Genomic DNA, 21,700 nt, shown 5'->3' with positions numbered 1-21,700 from the left:
AAGCACTTTTTCATGCAGAAAATAAATGTGTGCAATGGTCTGCCAAGTGGGGTTACTGATGCAAAAACACTCTGTTCACTGCAGGACCAAATCATATGATATCTTTGGGGACATCAGGTATTGAATAGGGAAGAGTCACGTGGCTTTTCTCCTCATTTTCTTCCTGACGCTCTAAAAGGGTGAGATGAGGAACCAAGTCTGCCTTACAACCAAAGGCTACTTCATAGCCAGTAATAAATAACCAGGCAAGGCATTGTTCAGGCAGCCAGGTTCCACAGCTGGCAAAAGTATACCCCCATAATGGAGCTGTTGGCTCAGTTTCCTGACAGTAAGGAAAATTGGGCCTGTTCAGGAGCTCAGAGGAAAGCTGTAAGTAGGCTTTCTTGTAATCTTTGTAAAGACTACGACTCTGTCTACACTGCAATTAGACACCCATCGTTGGCCCATGCCAGCTGGCTTGTGCTCATGGGGCTCAGGCTAAGGGGCTGTATAATTGCAGTGTAGATGTTCTGGCTCGGGCTGCAGCCTGATCTCTGGCAACCTCCCACCTCACAGGGTCCTGGAGCCTGGGCACCTACCTGAGCCTGAATGTCTACACTGCAATTAAACAGCCTCTTAGCCCAAGAGCCCAAGTCAGCTGGCACCGACCAGCTTCGGTTTTTAATTGCAGTGTAGACGTACCCTAATGGTCCTGGTTCCAATACTATCAGCAACTTAGCAGGCTGTAATCAGTGCAGTAAGGTTAAAAACAGAACAGAGCTATGAAATACTGGGCCTGATCTTGCTAGGACTTTCTATGGATAAATAACACTTTATAAGAGCCTACTGTTATTATCACTACAAAGCAGGTAGTAGTAGCAAGTTAGTCCTGTCTGGTAGTTCACAGGATCATGTGCAAAAGCAACACATTTCATTTCAACCTTTGCCAAAATATTTAAATTATTAGGAAGTTACCAAAATAAAACAAGCACACCAAAAATCCCACCCACCTTCTTTAGTCTTCTGTCTTACTTAGGTTCTTACACTGTGCCCATCACCATAGTATAAAAAAATCTAACTTGAATAGTAGTGGAATTCTATAAATACAAGGGATTACAATTGACTATGGTCACACTAGAGTGAAAGCACAAGTGAAAATGCAGACAGCAGCTGTAATGTGGTTATAACTGCACTGGATGAAACTTTGAGGTAGATGCAGTTTATGTTCATAATATGGTGTCAAAATAAGGACTGTAGAGGAGGATCTAGGATATGGTAGCTAGACGAAAGCTATGTCAGGACAGGAAGATAATAGATGATTTACACTTTTCATTCTTTGTCCAACAACCCAGATCCCCAAAGGTTAGGCCCCTAACTTTGGAGATCTGGGCCAAAGTACTTTACAAACACTAATGAATGAAGTCTCACAATGGCCTTGTGAGGTAGAAGAAATATGATCTCCATTTTACTAAGGGCCAACTTGCACCCAGTGGTGTTGAGGCCCTACGTTTTCCAAAAATGTTCACTAATTAGGGGTGCTTTCACTTCTGGGTGCCCAACTCGGGCTACCTAGGGCAAATTTTTTAAAAGGTATTTCAGTGGCTAAAGATGCAGATAGGCACCTAGTGAGACTTTCAAAAGCACATCCCGCAAGAAACCTTATCTGCATCTCTAGTCATCTAAATATCTTTAAAACCTGGCCCTTGTGCCTGATTTTCAAAGATGTTGACCACACATCTTTGTTGAGCACTAAATGACTCCCCTGACCACAAGCACTAATAAGGAAGCAATGATTTCCAGAGTAATTACTCGTTGTCTTGGCGGTAACTGGGTAGGGTGAAAGTGTAGTCCTTTAGGGAAAATATGGTATGATTTCTACCCTGGTATGAATTGAATTTGACTAGATAAAGCAGTGGAAATGATGCAAAACTTGCTCAGACACCTGATATGACAACTGGAAGTCTATGATCTTTGCTTTTGCATAATGCAAGTAACAGTTGGAATACTTCAAGGTGACTTGCGGATCATAGGTCTGATTACTGTAAGTTAGCTTCACACTCCCAGATGTTGTCACTCCCCAGCCAAGTGGTTACATGGCCTTTGTCACCATGAACATTGAACATAAATCTCTTGAAGCACCTGGCAGTGTGGGAAAGCATGCAGTGATGCCACCCATGCAGTGTATGTGCTGTGCGTAAACTGTAGTCTTCAGCCTCTAAGGCTGTCAATCTGGTACCTTCCATCAGCACTAAATTCACTTTCCTGGACAAAAGGAGAACTCTCCCCAGTGAGCCTGAATAACTAAGGAGTCAGGTGCACACATTTGACAAGTGAAATAAAAATGTCAGTGCAACCCTATTAGTTCTAGACAACTCTGGTTTAAATAAAGTAAACGTTGTGTCTCTCAAGTCAGCAGGTCCGGGAGAAATGGGCAGCCAAGTTCAAACCTGGCCTATTACTTTGTGAATAACTGACAGGGAAGGGAAGACAAGTACTTCAGCTCAGTAGGGAATAGCCACCTGCGTCAGACTGAAGCAAGGACAGAGCAGTAGTTCAGCACTACCTGAGCTGCAGGCAGCAGGTAGAGTCCTTGGAATAATTCTCACTAACAACCTGGAATTTGAACCCTTCATTTGTTAGTAGAAGCTTTTGTATAAATACTGGCACATGAATAACATTCCTGTCTTATAAGAGACATTAAGATAAAAATGATGGGATGGGCCTTTAAAATGTGCTTTTTGTTTTGTTTGTTTTTTTAAATCTTGGCACAGATTCAAATGCTTCACCTGAGTACAAGAGTGCAGTTTCCAGTGCAGTCAAAGGGCTGTAGCCATGTCAATGAACAGAAGTCACGTCCCGTTGCTAAAGGTCTGTATTTTAAAAGGACAATTGAACACTAAAAGTCCCACATCTTTTCAGTTTTTATGAGTGCCTCCCACCTCTGGACTTTTGCACTCACTCTGTACTTAGACTTTGCCAAAGCTCTGCTCTCTGTTATGCTGGTACAAATCTGAATAACCTCACTGTGGCTAATACAACACTAATAGTTATGCCAGATTCACACTATATGAATGAGTGCAGAATTTAACCCAGTGTCACTCCAACTTTAACTGATGTGTACTTGCCAGCCAGATTTGCCTTTGATGCCCTTTTGATTTAAAAAAAAACAAAATCTTTCTTTATTCTGTCCCTCAGCCTTGACACTGATACAGTATCTCTTCCAGCTCAGAGCAGTGCCACACAAAGAAGAGGTGGCAGGAGTCTAGGGCCCACGTGAGGAGGCTGCGGAAGTCAGGCAGCCCTCCTGCTCAGTATAAATCTTAATCCCCTCAGACAATTGCCTGCCTTTCCTCCTAGGCTGTGTATAGAGAGGAGATGTAACTGTCAGACTATGAGAGAGGGGATTATCATTTTAAATTCAGGCCCAAGGAATGTTAAAGGATGCAGATGGCAGCGGAACAGCAAGCATAAGGAAAAGGGAGAGTAGGAGGAGACAAACTGAATAAATTCCCCAGCTTTGTTTAATGGTAAGAGCCAAAAATCCTCTGCATCCACCCATCCCCCAATATGGGGAAGTACCACTTTTTATCAGATTAGTGCCTGATAAAAGGGGAAATGACAGATATTTGAAATGGGTATTAAAAAAAAATGCTGTGCCTCAAAGGACCACCTTAGTCCAGTGGTCAGGGCACCAGCTTAGGGTTTGAGAGATGGAAATTCAAGTCCCTGCTCTGCCCCAGAATTCCTGTGTGACTTTGGGCAACTCACTTAGCCTGTTTCCCATCTGCTTCCCTACTTCATGACTGATAGAATAAATACATTAGATTGTGAAGTGCTGGGATACTATGGTGATGGGAGCCGCATCGTTGCAGATAGATATGTAGCCTGAAAAAGTCCATTGTTTAAAAATAACCATTTGTACAATAGTCTACTAAATCGATGCCAAGTGGTGCTTGCCACTCCAGTGAGTTATACTAAAAAATGGGCCACAGGATCCTCTTCAGATCCAGGTTAGAATTAGATTAGGGTTTGGAACTCAGGTCTCAAAACAAACCCATAGGAGGCCTCTGATTTGTGTCTCGTGGCTCAGAAAACTTTTAAGAGACTAGGAGTATACTTGGCCACCGCAGCAGACTAGGGGATCAATAGCCAGTGAAGGCCTTTCATATGGGGGCACCATACTTTTGCAATAGCTCCGGCCCCTCAGCATGCCTTCCTCTTCCCCTTGATGCCATGGCAACACCAAGCACCTCCCCCATCCCCACTCTGAGCCACTGGTACCCCTGTTACTTCTCTTAAAAAGGAGGATCCCTGCTGTGGTGGGGGATCTGTGGGAAAGGTAATTCAGCTCTAGGCACTTCCCAACCCCATGTGGTGGCCTGGAAAGCAGAGAAGGACAATGCTGCAGAGGCAGCTGACCTTCTCCCCTCCCACCCACTTCTACATGGGAGGGTTTCGATCTTGGAGGCACAATCTGGTACTTGCAGAAGTTAATTTGCAACAGAAATACGATTATACGGTCTAAAATTACCTATCTAGCAAAGATTTGCATGGTGTCTCTGGAATTTCTTACACTTGCTTCCAGTCACCCAGTATGAGGCATTGTTCATTTGGCAGGAGTATCAAAAGGCACTAGCATGCCAACCGAAGCAGAACTTTTTGGAACTTAGAAAATGTTACGCTCACAGCACAACTAAGTTAATGTAAATCCATTCTAATTGGATCAACAAGAACTATGCTGAATGCCTGGATTATTACAATGAATAAACACACAAAAATTGCTATGACTGTTTATATACGGCTAAAATCAAAATACTACCAGCTTCCCCACCCATCTGTTTTATGTGGGTCTCTTAAATATATCCAGATGGACTTTTTATTAAGAATTTCATCTTTGAAATTAGGAGCATATTGTTACTTTCAGCAAAGTAGGACATGGGTTGCATAACTAGGTCATCTAAAATCCAAGTATTTGCTGCGTGTCAGTACTTGTGAATTCTCTCTCTCCTTTTTTTTAAGTATGGGAATTCTCCAACCAAGAGGTTACCAGATGAAAAATTCCATAGACCAGAGGTCCCTGGGAATCTATTTGCTTCACTTTCATTCTTGTTCTTTGAACATAATGCTCTTGTGGAGACAGAAGAGTGAAAATAGACTTTATTTTTTGGGAGAAGGGATATATATTTATTTAAGAGGCATTAAAGGCTGTGGTTCAGTACATTAAATAATATTGTCCTGCTTGTTGCCATCATGTTTAAAATATGCACTGCTCTGAAATGAAAACTGAAGAATTGTGTGACCAAAGGCTCTCCATCCTGTGCAGCGCTTCCTGTGCAGCGTTTCACAACATTGTCATAAACAGATAGCTAAGGGTTAATGTCTCTTTCACCTGGAAGGGGGTAACAAACAACACCTGACCAGAGGACCAATCAGGAAACAAGATTTTTTCAAATCTGGGTGGAGGGAAGTTTTGGGTGTGAGTCATTTGTTCTTGGTCTGTTCTTTTTCCGGGCTCTGAGAGTGACCACAGGAATCTCCAGGCTTTCTAATCTTCTGTTTCCAAGTTGTAAGTACAAGGATAGTAAGACAATAGGTTTATATTGTTTTTTTTGTATTTACATGTGTGTAGTTGCTGGAATGTGTTAAATTGTATTCTTATTGGATAAGGCTGTTTATTCATTTTTTCTGTTAAGCAATTGACCCTGTATATTGTCACCTTGATACAGAGACCATTTTATGTCCTTTTTCTTTCTTTTTATATAAAGCTTTCTTTTTAAGACCTGTTTAAGTGTTTTTCACTGGTTAAGACTAAGAAAGGAAGGGAGGGGGAAAATCTCTTTGTGTTAGATTTACTAAGCCTGACTTTGCATACCCTCTGGGTGAGGGGGAAGAGAGATCAGATCTATTGGTACTTGTGTTTCAAGGACTTGAAGCAGGGAGTATCCTAGGGTCCCCAGGGCGGGGAAATCTGGGAGGAGGTAAAGAGGGGGAAGGGAAATGGTTTATTCCCCTTTGTTGTGAGACTCAAGGAATCTGGGTTTTGGGGTCCCCGGGAAGGTTTGGGGGGACCAGAGGGTATCAGGCCCTAAAATTCCTGATTGGTGGCAGTGCTATCAGATCTAAGCTGGTAATTAAGCTTTGGAGGTTTCATGCTAGCTTCTCATGTTCTGAACTCTAAAGTTCAGATCTGAGTAGGACAGTTATGACAAACATAACAGTGCACTTAAAAATCCACTGGTAGCTGGATCAAACCCACTTAAAACTGACTGTTTCATTTTATTAAATGTGAGAGAGTGTGCCTGTTAGAATATAGATATTGAGGTCTGAGTGTAAAGGCCCATACTTAAAAAACCTAGGAGTATTTTTATCATTTAGCTAGTTATAGAGGTATAAAACAAAGACTCATACTCACAAGTCCGTCTGTGTTTGGGCCTTCTCTCACTAGGATAGTCTGAGGCCTTGTTCTCAGGAAACAGGGAATAGGGAACAGGGACACTGGGTAAATCCTTTGTGGTGTCAGAGCCGGGAAAGAGGATGTGGGGTAAACGTTCTGTGGCATCACAGCTGGGCAAGGAACACCGGGGAACAGACTCTAAGCCTGACTGGTGTAAAGGGCTTCAGAATATGCTTGCTTAGAAACTAACCCCAATAAACATCGCATTGTCTGCGTTTTGGACTTCTGGTCTTAGGCTGCTTGCTGTCTGTGTGACAAGAACCAGGGAAGTGGGAGGGTTGAGGGAAAGCCCTCTAACAGTGCAACTTCAGCAAATGCCAGAATATTGATCACTTTTAATCTTGCTGGTTGCAAAAGGGAACAGATAAAGCAGGGGATAGGCAACCTATGGCACAGTTGCCGAAGGCGGCACCCGAGCTGATTTTCAGTGGCACTCACACTGCCTGGGTCCTGGCCACTGGTCCCGGGGGCTCTGCATTTTAAATTTAATTTTAAGGAAAGCCTCTTAAACATTTTGAAACCTTATTTACTTTACATATAACAATAGTTTAGTTATATATTATAGACTTCTAGAAAGAGAACTTCTAAAAAGGTTAAAATGTATTACTGGCACACAAAACCTTAAGTTAGAGTGAATAAATGAAGACTCGGCACACCACTTCTGAAAGGTTGCCAATCCCTGAGATAAAGCAAGTGTATATATTACGAGCAATGGTGCACAATGTCCTGCTCATTCCTCAAGTAATAAATACATGTCCATGTTTATACAATGGCTAACTACCTTCACCCTCCTGATTAGCACATGAGAATCCTCCTATTCATACCTTAGGAGAGTGGTTCTCAAACTAGGGCCGCCGCTTGTTCAGGGAAAGCCAGGCCAGTTTGTTTACCTGCTGTGTCCACAGATCCGGACAATCGCGGTTCCCACTTGCGGGAAGGAACCAGACGCAGACAGCTTGTGTGTTCAGGAAAGCGCCCCGCCGTGAGGCGTGGCAACCTTTTTATTCTTTCAGTTACAGCATCATGCATAGCTTACAGCCTTGTTTACTTGTTTCGCATTGGTGGAGGACTCTCTCTTCCCCTTTTCCCCTCACCCATTGCATGTGGGCAGAGCGTGCGGTATTTTCCTAATCTTGTGATAATATGGAGTCAGCATTCTGAGACGAATCAGCATTCTGTGGCAAAGGCAAAAGGGGGTTTTGCAGGGGGCGGTTTCTGGTGGTTTGCCAGCCAGGACCGATCCCTACATCTCCACCTTTTGTTTTTAAAAGGAAAAGGCAGGCTTTTGTTTGGACCATGGGCACCCTTGGGTGCACATTGAAATTAAGGAGGGAATGCACTGAATGCCACAGCAGGTGAGCACGAGGAATAAGAGGCAGAGTCCTCCGTAGGTTATTAGCTGATGTAGCCAACCCCATCCTGGCAGCCAGCTAGCCAGCCAGTCCCACCAGGAGGAAAATGGGTCACTATCAATTTGAATTTGAGCAGTAAGATTCTTAATAATGGCTAACTGATTTTCAATAGCATAAGAATGATCAGAAATATTAAAACAACACATATCATTAACTTTTTCACAGCCATAATGATGTAAAAGCAAAAGATAATCAATAGCAGCTCTATTTTGCAAAATACCCATGGCGTAACTGCATTTGTTCCTCATTAAGCAATGCCACTGCAATAGACGTGGCATTAAGAGCTTTAGCTGCTGAACAGGCTAACCGGTTAAGATTTTTGCTATTCATAATTGTTAAGCCAGGTATACCAACCAAAGAGGCAGCCAGGGCCACATATTCGGTTTTGGACAGGAGATCGACTTTGGAGTTGCAATCAGCTGACAGCTGAGTGTATGAACGCTTTGCTCGTGGTGTATGCTCGGACCGGGGGATAAGAATGAGGGACAGACGGCTGATGCAGCAATAGGTGCCATCAGTAAGATTAGCTGGGATATAATTAAAGGTTCGGTCAGTACATGTCCAGAACCATCCAGGGGGTAATTTTATGTGCTTGTAAAGGTAGGAAATATTATATGGCCTGGAACAATTAAGGGGGGTGGCAGGGAGAGTGACACAGGTGTGTGCTGTGCAATTGGTCATACGTGCACAGCTGGCATTTAAATCAGCAACATAAGGGGTAAGCAACTGAACAGCCCCATCTGGAAGACGTTGGGACTGGGGTCCCCAATTATGATAAGCTGAAAAGCCCAAATTCTTAATCGTGGTGTTGCTTTCTAGGCTGGAATAAAACCAGGTACTATTTTCTATTTCATTGGCATCATGGCAAACTGGAATAAGACATGTACCAAGTAATTGTCCTACTGCTGTTTGCTGGGAAAGGCAGAAATCAGTACGATTAATAGAAAGAGCCAGAACCTCCCATACATTGGTAGCTGGGGAATAGGGGGGATGTGCTACCCCGGATCCCAAGGGCAGACAAACAACAAATATCATTATGCTCAATAAAACACAAGAATTAGCATTTAAACAAGCAATGAGGGCAAGTAAGAAATTCTCCGGAGACTTCTCCTTATCTTGTTGCTTTAGCAGGTGGTCAGCCTGTTGGGAGAGAGACTTCATCTGCCCCCATGTCACTGGAGCATTGGGAGGACCGCGGTATCGCTCTTGAGACAAAGTCACTGTTGTAGTTATCAACGGGTTAAAATCAGGAATGGGATCGCTAAGGCTCTGGTGCCACGCCATGCTGTGGGTTGCAAGTGGGGTCCTCCTTCCACAGACGTATGTAACGAGCTGGAACCCACACCGGTCCTTGTGGTGTGCTGACGGCCGCGTATCCCCGCCCCCAGGTTATCAAAGGAACTGGGGCACTCCACGTAGTGCCGGGGAGCTGCCGATACGTCACTTTTGGGGCGGGGAGTTCTTCTTTGCACCTAAAATGTTTTTGTAAGCGGGAAACATAATGGGTACCATCAAAAACAAGATTTAAATGATTGATTGTATATAAGACGTGTGCTAACCACTCCTCCTTGTCTGGCAAGGTGGGCGGAATTCCCTCTTTTGTTTTTTGTTGGAGGAGAGCTGTTTTTAAGGTGCGGTTGGCACGCTCCACAATGGCCTGGCCCTGTGAATTGTAGGGGATGCCAAAGGTGTGCACAACGCCCCAACGGGAGCAAAATGCAGCAAACTGCTGAGAACAGTATGCAGGCCCATTATCTGTTTTGAGCTTGGCTGGGATGCCCATAACAGAAAAGCAACGAACAAAGTGATTGATAACGTGTCGAACACGTTCTCCTTTATGGGGTGTGGCCCAAAGGTAACCGGAGTAAGTGTCAACAGTGACATGAAGAAAATTCCAAGGGGAAAAAGGGGGAAAACGTGTAACATCCATTTGCCAAAGTTGATTGGCACCGAGGCCGCGGGGGTTAACGCCAGTGGGAGGGTAGGAATGAAGGGAGGAACACTGCGGGCATTGTTGGACAACAGCCTTAGCTTCGTCCAATGGGATGGAAAATTGTTGCGCAAGCGCTTTAGCATTTTGATGATGAAAGGCGTGGCTGGAGGTAGGGGAGTGAACCCAGGAAATGCGCACTTGTGCATCAGCATAAGCGTTGCCTTCAGATAACGTCCCGGGGAGGGGGAGGTGGCTACGGATGTGTGCAATGAAGAATGGATGGGTCCGGGCACGTAACAATTGCTGGAGGGTAAGGAAAAGGGCAAGGAGTGACCGCTCCATGAGTGGAGTAACATAACTGCCAGCTATAGCAGTACCAACATTTGCAACATAAAGACTGTCTGTAATAACATTAAGTGGAACATTGGGGAAGTGAGAAAAGGCTAAGCAGAGAGCAGCAAGTTCTGCTCGCTGGGGGCTGGTTTGGGGAGTAGTAAATTTTGAATGCCATTGTGTGTCAGAACGCCAGGAAACCACACCGCGGGTGGGGCAGCCATCAGTAAAAACTGTAAGTGCATCAGCTATGGGGGTATGTTGGCAAAGGTTACGAAACTTAGTGGGAATGTGACGAATGGCATGTAAGCGGGGGTCCTTGCTAGTGTGATAGGAAAGAGAACCCACAAAACCTGCCAAAGCCAGTTGTAGGGCATCAGAAAAAGCAAGGGCTGATTCGGTGCTGCGCAATGGGAGAGGAAGGACAATTTCCACAGGATCCAATGCAAAAAGGGCGCGGCAACGGTGTCGGCCTTTGGTAATGAGCTGGGCAATCATAAGTTCCAAGGGGGACAAGGTATTAGGAGGAGAATGTGGGAGGTAAAGCCACTCAAGAATATGTAGCGGGGCAGCAGCAGGCTCCTGAGCCACAATGGCGCAGGGCTGCAGGGTGTCACAAAGACAGATTAACTTTGGTGGCACATTCTCGCAGGCACGATCCACCCAGCGTTGGGCTAAAAGCTGATTTAATGCAGTTAAAACAGCCAATTGTTCGGTAGAAAGGGTAATAAGATCTGAGGGATGTTTACCCTGAGTGAGGGCCATAAAGAGGGGACGCAGTGTCTGAGTGGTAATCTGATAGTAGGGGCGGAGCCAATTAATAGCTCCCAAAAGCTGTTGTAAAACCACATAAGTGACAGGGTTGGGAATGTGAAGAGAAGGAAGGATTGGAACGGAGTAGGTGGCGTGAAGTTTATGGCCCAAATATTGAAAGGGTTCATGGATCTGAACCTTTTCAGGGGCAATTTGTAGCCCGTAACCCTGCAAAGAAGAGGTTAATTGACTAAGCCACTCCTTCGGGAGGACAGGGGCGGCAACCAAGATGTCATCCATATAATGGTAAACAAGGAGAGAGGGGAACTTTTGCCGAAAGGGGGTTAGGGCAGTGTTTACATAATGTTGACACAAGGTGGGGCTATTAAGCATGCCTTGAGGGAGTACAGTCCACTGATAACGTTGAGTTGGGCAAGAATTATTAAGAACAGGAACTGTAAAAGCAAAATACTTTTTATCTTGGTTTTGGAGTGGGATGGAGAAAAAACAATCCTTTAAATCAATTACAGCCAACTGAAAACCCTGGGGGATAAGATTGGGATTTGGGGAGCCGCATTGCAGGGGGCCCATGGGCTCTAGGATTTTATTAATGGCTCGCAAATCATGCAGTAGCCGCCATTTTCCTGATTTCTTTTTTATCACGAAAACAGGGGTATTATAGGGACTGGTGGTGGGTTCAAGGTGTCGGGCTGTACATTGTTCTTGAACTAAGGCATTGAGTGCGGCCAGTTTTTCGGCGGGGAGAGGCCACTGTTCCACCCAAACAGGGGAATGAGGTTTCCATGAGAGGGCTAAGGCGGTGGAAGCAGCTGCCATATGAAGGCAGAGAAAATTACCTTAATTAAATGGGTGGATAGAGAGAGAATTCACGATAATGTTGGTCCAACTGTTCCCAGTCGGGAGGTAGGGTACTTAAGGCTTGGCACCAGTCACGGTCCTCGCCGTACTCCTCCTCATAAAACGCCGCAGGCGGTTGGTCGGCCGGGAGGGCGACTATAAAGTACACTTCAAAGTGGCCCCCTATTTGTCGAATATACAGAAATGGGCGTAGGGCCGCAGAGCAGGAGGTTTGTGAGTAAGAGCGTCGGACAAACAACCGGTTGCGGTAAGAGGGGTCACATATTACTCTATAGGCATTTTGTGCAGTTGGATCGGAGTCACCGCAGTGTATGCCATTATTAAGGAGGGGGCTAACAAAAGCCGTGTAAACCTCGGTTTGAGGCCAGCTTTCGTTGTAAAAATGATTGTGATACGGGTGCATGAGTTTAAGGAAATACAAGCGTAGCTCCTAACTGAGAAAGGAGATCTCGGCCCCACAAGTTAAACCCAATGGGAAGGATACAGGGTTTAATCTGAGCCACTGTTAGTTGTGTGGCAGGGTCCACCACGGGTAGCCAGTTGCTGCTTCGTTTGGAGGCTTGGCTACCTCCAACACCCCACACCGAAGGGGCCACTTCGGAGGGCCAGGAAGGGTCCCACTCCTTATCTGCAATTACTGAGACGTCAGCCCCAGTGTCTAAGAGCCCCGTCAAAACCTTACCGTGGATCTGATAAGAACAGGTAGGCTTACGATTGTGTATGTGTTGGAGCACGGCGGCGACCTGAGGGTGGTAAGTTGAGTCAGGTGTTACCTTTTCGCCGGTGGTGGGTTGCAGGGGGTTAGCGCGTGTGGAGCCAAATCCCCCTGTGCGTTCCTGTAGGGAAACTGCAGGACAATGGTAAGGAAGCAATAACAATTGGGACCAGGACTCCCCTTTCTTGAGGGACAGCGGAAGCTGCCCCCAATATTGGGCATAGATGGTGCCAGTATAATCAGCATCAATGACCCCTGGGACGGTCATAATGCCTTTATAGTGAGCGGAGGAACGGGGGAGCACAAGCCCCACCGTTCCAGGAGGGAGGGGGCCCCGAAGTTGAGTGGGCATTAGGAGTACCTCCCCGGGGAGCTGAGAATTCATGTCTTGTGCGTTTTCCAGATCGATGCCCGCACTGCCAGAGGTGGCAGGGGGAGGGAAACCGCTCTCTCCCTCGGTTAAACCGGGGCCCGAGGGGAGCCCGACTGGGAGTTTCCCGAGGGGGTAGAGCGGCACTGATTAGCCCAATGGAAGCCTTTGTTACACTTGGGGCATTTTTTGTTCGGGCGGGTTCCACCCCCTCCTCCTGGTGGTTGTCCCCGCTCGCGGCTAGCCCCTCCCCCCGGCGCCCGGCACTCCCGGCGAAAATGGCCCGGCTTGTTACAATTAAAACAATTGCCCAGAGGTTTGTTGCCGGTGCGCAAGGCTCCGGCAAGCAATGCCATGGCGTGGGTCTGTGTCCCCACCTCGGCACAAGCCTGGATCATGTCCGCCAAAGAGTATTGCGCGCGGTGAATGACTGTTTGGAGAATGCGGCGACAATCGGCATTAGCTTGCTCTGCCGACAGCCGACGAATGAGCTCTTCTTGGGCTTCTGGGTTATCAATTTGTCGGGCAATGGCTTCTTTTAATCTATCTACAAACTGATGGAATGGCTCAGAAGACCCTTGCCTAATGCTGGTAAATGACGACAAGGGCTTGCCAGTCGCGGGGACGCGACGAAACGCTCGCATGACGCAGAGTGCGGTGCGTTGGAAGGATTCTTTTGGGAGCACTATTTGCGCCTCCACCTCCGCAAACTGTCCCGACCCATAAATTTGGTCAGGAATGTTTGCCGCGGAGGAGCAGGCCACTGCTGCAGCCCGGAACTCACTGTCCCACACACAATACTGGGCGGGAGATAAAATCATTCGGAACAGGTGTTTCCAGTCTGTCGGTATCATGGTATAAATGGTGCCTATTGCCTCAACGAGACCCTCCGCATAAGTGGACTTAATGCCGGATTGGCGAATCCCGTTATTCAGTTCGCAAATAACTTTGAATGGCAATGGGCTATGTGTAGCAACTGTCTCCCTGGCCTCGTTTAAGCTATAATTAACTGGATAAAGGGCTGGGAGTTCTCCCTCCCATTCCTCCAACAAGGGGGAAGCTCCTGTCGCCATCGCCTGCTGGAGAGCGGCTTGCACCGCGCTCTGAGCCGGCGAGGGCAAAGGGGAAGGAGAAGGAGGCGACGGCAATGGGGGATCGAAAAGGGTAGGACTGGGAGCCGTCGCCCTAAGGGGAGGACAAGGGGATGTAGGTTCCGTGACCTGGGATGAAGTTGGGGTAGTGGTGGGAGAGGCAAGCGGGGGCGCCTCCTTCCACAAGTGCCCGATTGCCTCTGCGCAGCGTTGCCACAGCAAGATGTGTTGGATGGGCGCTCGCGGCTCTTTTCGAAGCCGTTCGCCTATCTTTTGCCAGTCAGAAACCTCGAGAGACCCTCTCTCGGGGTACCAAGGGCACTTAACCTCTATAACATGGAGTAAAGCCTCCACATGTTGCTGTGCTGCTGTTATGCGACCAGTTACCTTGAGTAACTTAACCAGCTCTTTCGCATGAGCCTTCTGTTGCACGGACAAGTCCCCCCCCATACTCACGAGGGAGTGCGCAAAGACGCACTGAGGTGCACCACGGCTCGACCGGCCGGTGGGTACGGAGGGCTGGAATCACGTCGGGGTCACCAGATGCGGGAAGGAACCAGACGCAGACAGCTTGTGTGTTCAGGAAAGCGCCCCGCCGTGAGGCGTGGCAACCTTTTTATTCTTTCAGTTACAGCATCATGCATAGCTTACAGCCTTGTTTACTTGTTTCGCATTGGTGGAGGACTCTCTCTTCCCCTTTTCCCCTCACCCATTGCATGTGGGCAGAGCGTGCGGTATTTTCCTAATCTTGTGATAATATGGAGTCAGCATTCTGAGACGAATCAGCATTCTGTGGCAAAGGCAAAAGGGGGTTTTGCAGGGGGCGGTTTCTGGTGGTTTGCCAGCCAGGACCGATCCCTACACCACTGGCCCAGCACGTCCCCTGGCCTGCACCGCTTCCTGCAGCCCCCATTGGCCAGGAGTGGCAAACCGTGGCCAGTGGGAGCCACGATTGGCCAAACTTGCGGATGTGGCAAGTAAACAAACTGGCCCTGTCCACCAGGGGCTTTCCCTGAACAAGCGGCGGCCCTAGTTTGAGACCCATTGCCTTAGCGCATATGATTTCAATTACAGTAGGGCTGCTTCATTTTAAACATGACTTTCTGGGGGCATTAGGCAACATGTCCTTCCATAAAACAGGGTGTTCAAGATTTATCCACTGGCCATTGATGACTTTTGTTATATTGTGCCTAGATATAACTGAAAGCACCTACAATATAAACTCATAAGCATGCAAGAGAAAATATTAGTAGGGAAAATGTATGTATTTTGTCCCTAACACTTTTAGAGGATTTCCTGTACTATTCAGATGCTAATAAATAAGTTTTTAAAACTAGCATTGAACGAACTCAGTGTGAGTCTTTCATGACCTACACCAGAGGTCTCCAAACTGTGGGGCACACTCCCCTAGGGTGCCACCTAACCCCACCATGCCCCTAGCTCTGCTCCAGCCCTGCGCCCAGCTGCAGTCCTGGACCCTGGGCCCTGGCTGAGGCCCTGGCTGTCAGTCCTGGGCCTGGCTGCTGCCCCCATCGTGGCCTGGCTGTGGCTCCGTCCCCAGCCCCACCCCCAGCTGTGACCCCAGCCTCAGTCCCCTTCCCCCTGTCTGCTCCCCCACAAGAGCTGCAGCCCAGCTCCTGGCCCTTGCTCCAGGGGGTGGAGGCAGAGGGGTATGGACAAGGGGAATGAAGGTGGGAGGGCGAACAACTCTCAAAAGTTAAGAGACCAGTGACCTACACAGAGAGGAAAGTTGGACACTTCCCCAGCACAGTTTCCTCCCTCCACCTGGTTACACTCACCAGAGAGTGCTGTGCAGTGTTGAGGGAATCTGGCTGCTTCATGGTGTAACCCTTCTGCCCCTCTGAGTTGGCAGCAACAAGGGCCAGGTTCAGTATCCAGGGGTTCCATTTCAATAACACAATGCATAACCGGCTCGAGCACCCACCCAGTGACCTGGGACACTTACATACCAGACCCCCCTGGGCGCCTCTAGGAGGCAATACTTCCACTCTCACAAGCACGGAGTCTGAGTGTAGCAAAATCCTTTTAATAAAGGAAGGAAACAACGTAGCATCCCATTGGAGAAACACCACAAAAAGGATTATAACACAAACTATAAGCAAAAACCCACCTCCAAGTACTTTTGGCAATGTCCTTTCCCCCTTAGGGTCTTAAGCCCAATCACCCCAAAGACCAACAACCCGAAAGTCTCTGGTCAGTGCCACCCCAGAATTCAAAAGTTTATCTGCAGAGTTTTACCCCCACAGCCTGGGTGGAAATGGCGGGGGGGAAAGTCCACACAAGGTGTTAAGGGGCACCTTACGTGGGCCAGCGCCAACTGCTCTGCCTCTCCATGGAGTTCTGCTGCAGCCTTCACCACGACCAGCTCCACTATACCAGCTGTGCCGCTCCTCCAAATGTCCCTGCAAACCACTTCACTCCGCTCACTGTTCCATGGGCTGCTCCAACATGCTGCAAACTGCTCCGCTCTTGCCAGCCGCTTAATTATAGGTCTTCAGGCTTCCCCACTAGTTAACACAGCACTCAGTGATTTCAGCTCTTAGTAGGGAAGCCCTGGTGCTGGTGCACCATTGGCCGAACATGAATTCAGCTTAACCGTCTCTAGATGGTCTCCTAATGGAATACAAAATTAGCTCTACTCTTTTACAGTGGAGAGAGGAGGCTGTGCAATTGGTGTTCCAGGCCCTCAAAAGGGGCCCATACCATCTGGCACACACACCAATCCTCAACCTCTCTCAAGTCACGGGGGTGGGGGTGGGGGGGGGGTGGAACCCATGTCCCTTGTCTAGCAAGTGTCACTTAATTTATATTGAGACATCTCTGTCATAAAGCAGTCTCGTAGTTCCTCATTCACATAATCAGGTGGCAACACTTTATTTATCCTGCCCCAATAACAAAGAAATTGGGGATCCCAGAGCTGTCAAAATAACCATCCCAGGCTGCCTTGGGCTATGCTGGGCGTGCCCATGCAAATATCTGAGATTTCACACTTCCTGAAATTCTTTCCACACTTCCCATAATTCACCACCAGATGTCAGGGTAGAGCTCATCCTGTCTCTGCTTACATCAGGAAGGCAATAATAATAATAATAATTAATAATAACGCAGCCACAGACTGCACTACATTTGTTATAGTTTTTGCACTCTGGGCCAGATTAAGACAAAGCAAAGCCCTATGCACTTTATGAAAAGGGAGGACTCCTGTGGCATTGCCTCCACACCAGGGCCGTTCTCCCAACTTGGAGTGGAGCTGGCAAGGAAGCCCACCTGGTCCCACAGAGGCAAGGCATGGGGATCCCCTCTTTCCATCAAGTGCCAGCAGTGGATTCTCTTCATTAGGGTCAATAGAGGGGTTCCCCTCCGACTCTTTCTCCTAGTAGTACCAGCATACTGGATATATCTTGGGTGGGTGAGTGGGGCAGGCTCACTGCATTCGACTCTGCTTTCTAACAGTCGTGTGCTAGGGCAGTGTGGGTGGGGCTTTCTAGAACAGTGGAGATTGTTAGACCATAGAGATGCATCTGGCAGTCCCCTTCTCAAAGCACTGCTTGTCTGCACATTTCAGAGTGTCTGCACATTCTGCCCAGAGCTGTAATTGAGCATTTTAGCGCCCTGGGTGAGCAAGCATATTTGCGCCCCCTACTATTTTTTTTTAGATGATATGAGTTTGGATATTATAGAGTAATGCATTTATTTTTGCTTATCGGAACAGTATGTAGACAATAAAGGCTTGTATGATTCTAGTAGGTGCCACATTAATTTTTACACAATCCTTTAACATCCCTATAAACTCATTGATAGATACTGAAAAAAAAATGGCCTGAAAAATAATTGTAACATAAATATGGATACTGCAATGGCTTAATAGCATGAAACATATTCAGAAAGACATAAAATTGAATTACTGTTTCTCAAAAAAGTGATACTGGGGGTTTTCCATCACGCCACAGTGGGACTGTGGTTAGAATAAACAGCTGCTGCTCACACTGACACATCGTAGAATAAAAGAATTCAGGTATAAACAAAGAATGAATTTACCACGGAGATGGATTATCTAGAAGTTAAATTACCAATAGCATCTAACTCTGTATAAGCAGAAACCACCCTTTCTCTGGCTTTTATATGAGGGAGACAGACAGCCATTTTTTTTGGGGGGGTGAGGTGGGTCATTGTAAGATTTCTGTTTTTTATATTTTACATTATGATTTTTATTTTTCTAAGAAGAGTATTGATTATTGTTTGCTTCCTGACTAGTTTGTCTTATACCTGATCATTTTTCCTGCTAAATTCTGCCGAGTAAATTGTGATTATGCCCCTTTAAAGGTGAAGGATTATAGCAGCATGGCTTGTTTGTATAAGTCCCATGCAGGAAGTATTGTTCTGTTGGGGAAGCTATGTTATGACAGCTGATAAGAGGCAAAACAGATAGCTAAGAGTTAATGTCTCTTACCCCTGGAAAGAAGTACTCTGAAACACCTGACCAGAGGACCAATCAGGAAACAAGACTTTTTCAAATCTGGGTGGAGGGTTTGTTGTGTGTGAGTCCTTTGTTCTGGGGTCTTCTGCCTGACTCTCTCTCGGCTATGAGGGGATTTCTATTTCCTGCTTTCTAATCTTGTTTCCAAGTTGTGAGTACAATATAGTAAGACAGTAAGGTTTCTATTGTTTTTCTTTTTGTATTTACATGTCTATAGTTGCTGGAGTGCTTTGAATTGTATTCTTTTTGAATAAGGCTGTTTATTCATATTTCTTTTAAGCAAATGACCCTGTATGTGTCACCTTAATACAGAGAGACCATTTTTATGTATTTTTCTTTCTTTTTATATAAAGCTTTCTTTTTAAGACCTGTTGGAGTTTTTCTTTAGTGGGGAACTCCAGGGAATTGAGTCTGTACTCACCAGGGAATTGGTGGGAGGAAGAAGTCAGGGGGAAATCTGTGTGTGTTAGATTTACTAGCCTGACTTTGCATTCCCTCTGGGTGAGGGGGGAAGAGAGATTAGCTCTTGGTAATTTTGTTCTCCAGGACTGGGAACAGGGAGGGTGGAGTCCCTCTGTTTAGATTCACGGAGCTTGCTTCTGTGTCTCTCTCCAGGCACACCTGGAGGGGGGAAGGGAAAAGGTTTATTTCCCTTTGTTGTGAGACTCAAGGGAGTTGGGTCTTGGGGTCCCCAGGGAAGGTTTGGGGGGACCAGAGTGCCCCCAAACACTCTAATTTTTTGGGTGGTGGCAGCTTTACCAGGTCCAAGCTGGTAACTAAGCTTGGAGGTTTTCATGCTAAACCCCATATTTTGGACGCTAAGGTCCAAATCTGGGACTAGGTTTATGACAGCATGATACTTTCTGCATCTTGGCAGGGGATTAGACTAGATGACCCTTGTGGTCCCTTCTAATTCTATGGTTCTATGACCTTTGACGTCTGGCCAGGAAAGGCCCCACTTGCCGAAGTGTGGAGACAGAAGAAAGTATATGGCTGTGGTGATTGTGAAATCAGATTATGCTGCGCTTCAGTGTGAGACAATGTCAATGCCATGGTTATAGTGGCTAGTTGGACATATCACAGAGGTGATGGTCCGATCTCGTAGAGAAGGGTGTCAGGAACTGGGTCACAGCCCAGACTGCTATAAGCACAGATCACAGTGGACATATTTCCTCACCATTGCATATCTCACCAGCAGCCCAAAGCCAGATCTGCACCCAGTGCAGCTTTCCCTATTGGTCTCTTCACCTGTATTTTAATCTGTCTGGGCACAACTGAAAATTGTACCTACTCTGGAATAAGAAGCCTTTTAAAAGAAAAGCCAAGGTGTGTTCAGTATCTGGGGCCAGTCTGCCTCGAAAGTATTAATTCCTTGATGTGTGAGTGCCAGGGCCGACTCTAGGTTTTTTGCCGCCCCAAGCAAAAAAAATTTTGGCTGCCCCCCACCCACACCCCCTGCTTCTCCAGCACTGGGCTCCCTCCTTTCACCCCCACCAGTGTCCTCCCCCCACCTGCACTCCCCTGCCACCCTAGCCCTGGGCTCTCCCCTACAACCTGCACCCTCCTGCTGTCCCAACCCTGGGTCACTGGTAACTTGCTCCCAGGGCAGGTCATTCATCAGGAATTTTGGATGTGCATAGAACACAGACAGGATGTTCCTATATGGTTACAGAACTGCAGTAAAGTGGAACAATTTTCAGCTTGTGTGATTGGAGGTTATCTGGATGCATATTATAAGACTGTCCTACATAAATGAGGAAAAGTTGAGATGCTTTTATTATTCTTTCGTTCCATTCTTTGTTTCTATGGTAAACTTGCCAATGCAATATCACTGTCTTCCTTTTAAACAAATAAAACTTAAAAAAAAAAAGGCAATGGCTGTTGAAAATAGCAATTCCAGTCCTAAAAACCACTGGGAAGCATTTCTGGTTCAATTTTATCCAACTTTTGCTACAGCAAGTTACAGTGGATCAGTTTATTTGATTTGGGAGAAATGAAGTAACAGCTGCCCAAACTGAGCTTGAGCACTCCTGAATTTTGAGGGTGTTCAAATCTGGAAGGCAGGTGCTAGACTCCCTTTCTGAATATTAGCTAAATCTGGAAAGGAAAAGTCAATTTCAGCTTCCATGGCTCAGAAGTGGAAATCCTACTACGTGCCTGGTACTGTATCTAAAGCTGCTGAAGTCCCCTAGCAGAGCCTTCCTTCCCTTACTTTTCATTTTAAATTCTAGTGGAATCCACGTACCTGCCTTGCTAGGCTTCAGATAGAGAGGGACATTGTCTTTTTAGTCCACCCAATTCCTTCTTTGGGGGCTGCAAGGTGAGGTCACAGCAGTATCCCTAATCCAGTCTGGGGATGTCTTCTGAAGGGGATATCTGGGCCAAAGCCTTCTACTTCTTGGGCACACTTGTTCCCCATTCACACTGCCACCCCTTTCAACTTACAGCAAGCTGCAGCATGACACACCTACCTCACTCCCTGCCCCCTCCCTTTCCCGTTGATAGCAGCCAAGGGATTGCTGGGAAACGTAGTTCTTCTTCGAGTGCTTGCTCATATCCATTCCAGTAGGTGTGCGCGCAACACTTGGTGGGCCGGCAGGGCACCCCCTGGAGTGGCGCCGCCATGGCGTCAGTTATATACCCCTGCCGGCCCACCGCTGCTCAGTTCCTTCTTACCGCCCGTGTAGGTCGTTGGAACTGTGGAGCGCACCTTGCTGTTCTCCACCTCCCTAGCGATTCACTCGTCTTTTTCTTATATTGTATATAGTTCGATTAATTGTAGTTAGTTAATGTATTTAGTAGTTGAGTTTGTGTATTGTAGATAGTTTGACGGGATTGGGGATTAGCCCCATCCCCGACCCCGGTAATGGGCCCATGCCCGGCTCACCAGGCTTCAAACCGTGCGCGGTCTGTCGTCGGCCGATGCCAACTGGCAACCTGCACGAAGCCTGCCTTAAGTGCTTGGGCGAGGCCCATTTGACAGATAAGTGCCGGATCTGTAAGGCTTTTAAGCCCCGAACTAAAAAAGAGCGGCAAGTTCGCCTCAAGCAGTTGCTGATGGAGGCAGCACTGACTCCCCACTCCTCGGCACCGGCTTTGGCACCTAGATCAACTGCTTCTTCGGCACCGGAGCATACCTCCCCAGTGAAGACTCCGAGTCACCGACCTTCTCCGGCACCAGCTTCTACCGGGCACTGCTCAATGTCACCTTCAAGCAAGAAGCGCAAGCCTCCTGCGGCTGCTGTGTCCGCACCGCAGTCAGAGCGCTTAGCCAGGCCTGACC

The sequence above is a fragment of the Gopherus evgoodei genome, chromosome 1, assembly GCF_007399415.2.
Source record: "Gopherus evgoodei ecotype Sinaloan lineage chromosome 1, rGopEvg1_v1.p, whole genome shotgun sequence".
Taxonomy (NCBI): domain Eukaryota; kingdom Metazoa; phylum Chordata; order Testudines; family Testudinidae; genus Gopherus; species Gopherus evgoodei.
This window is presented reverse-complemented; position numbering follows the sequence as displayed.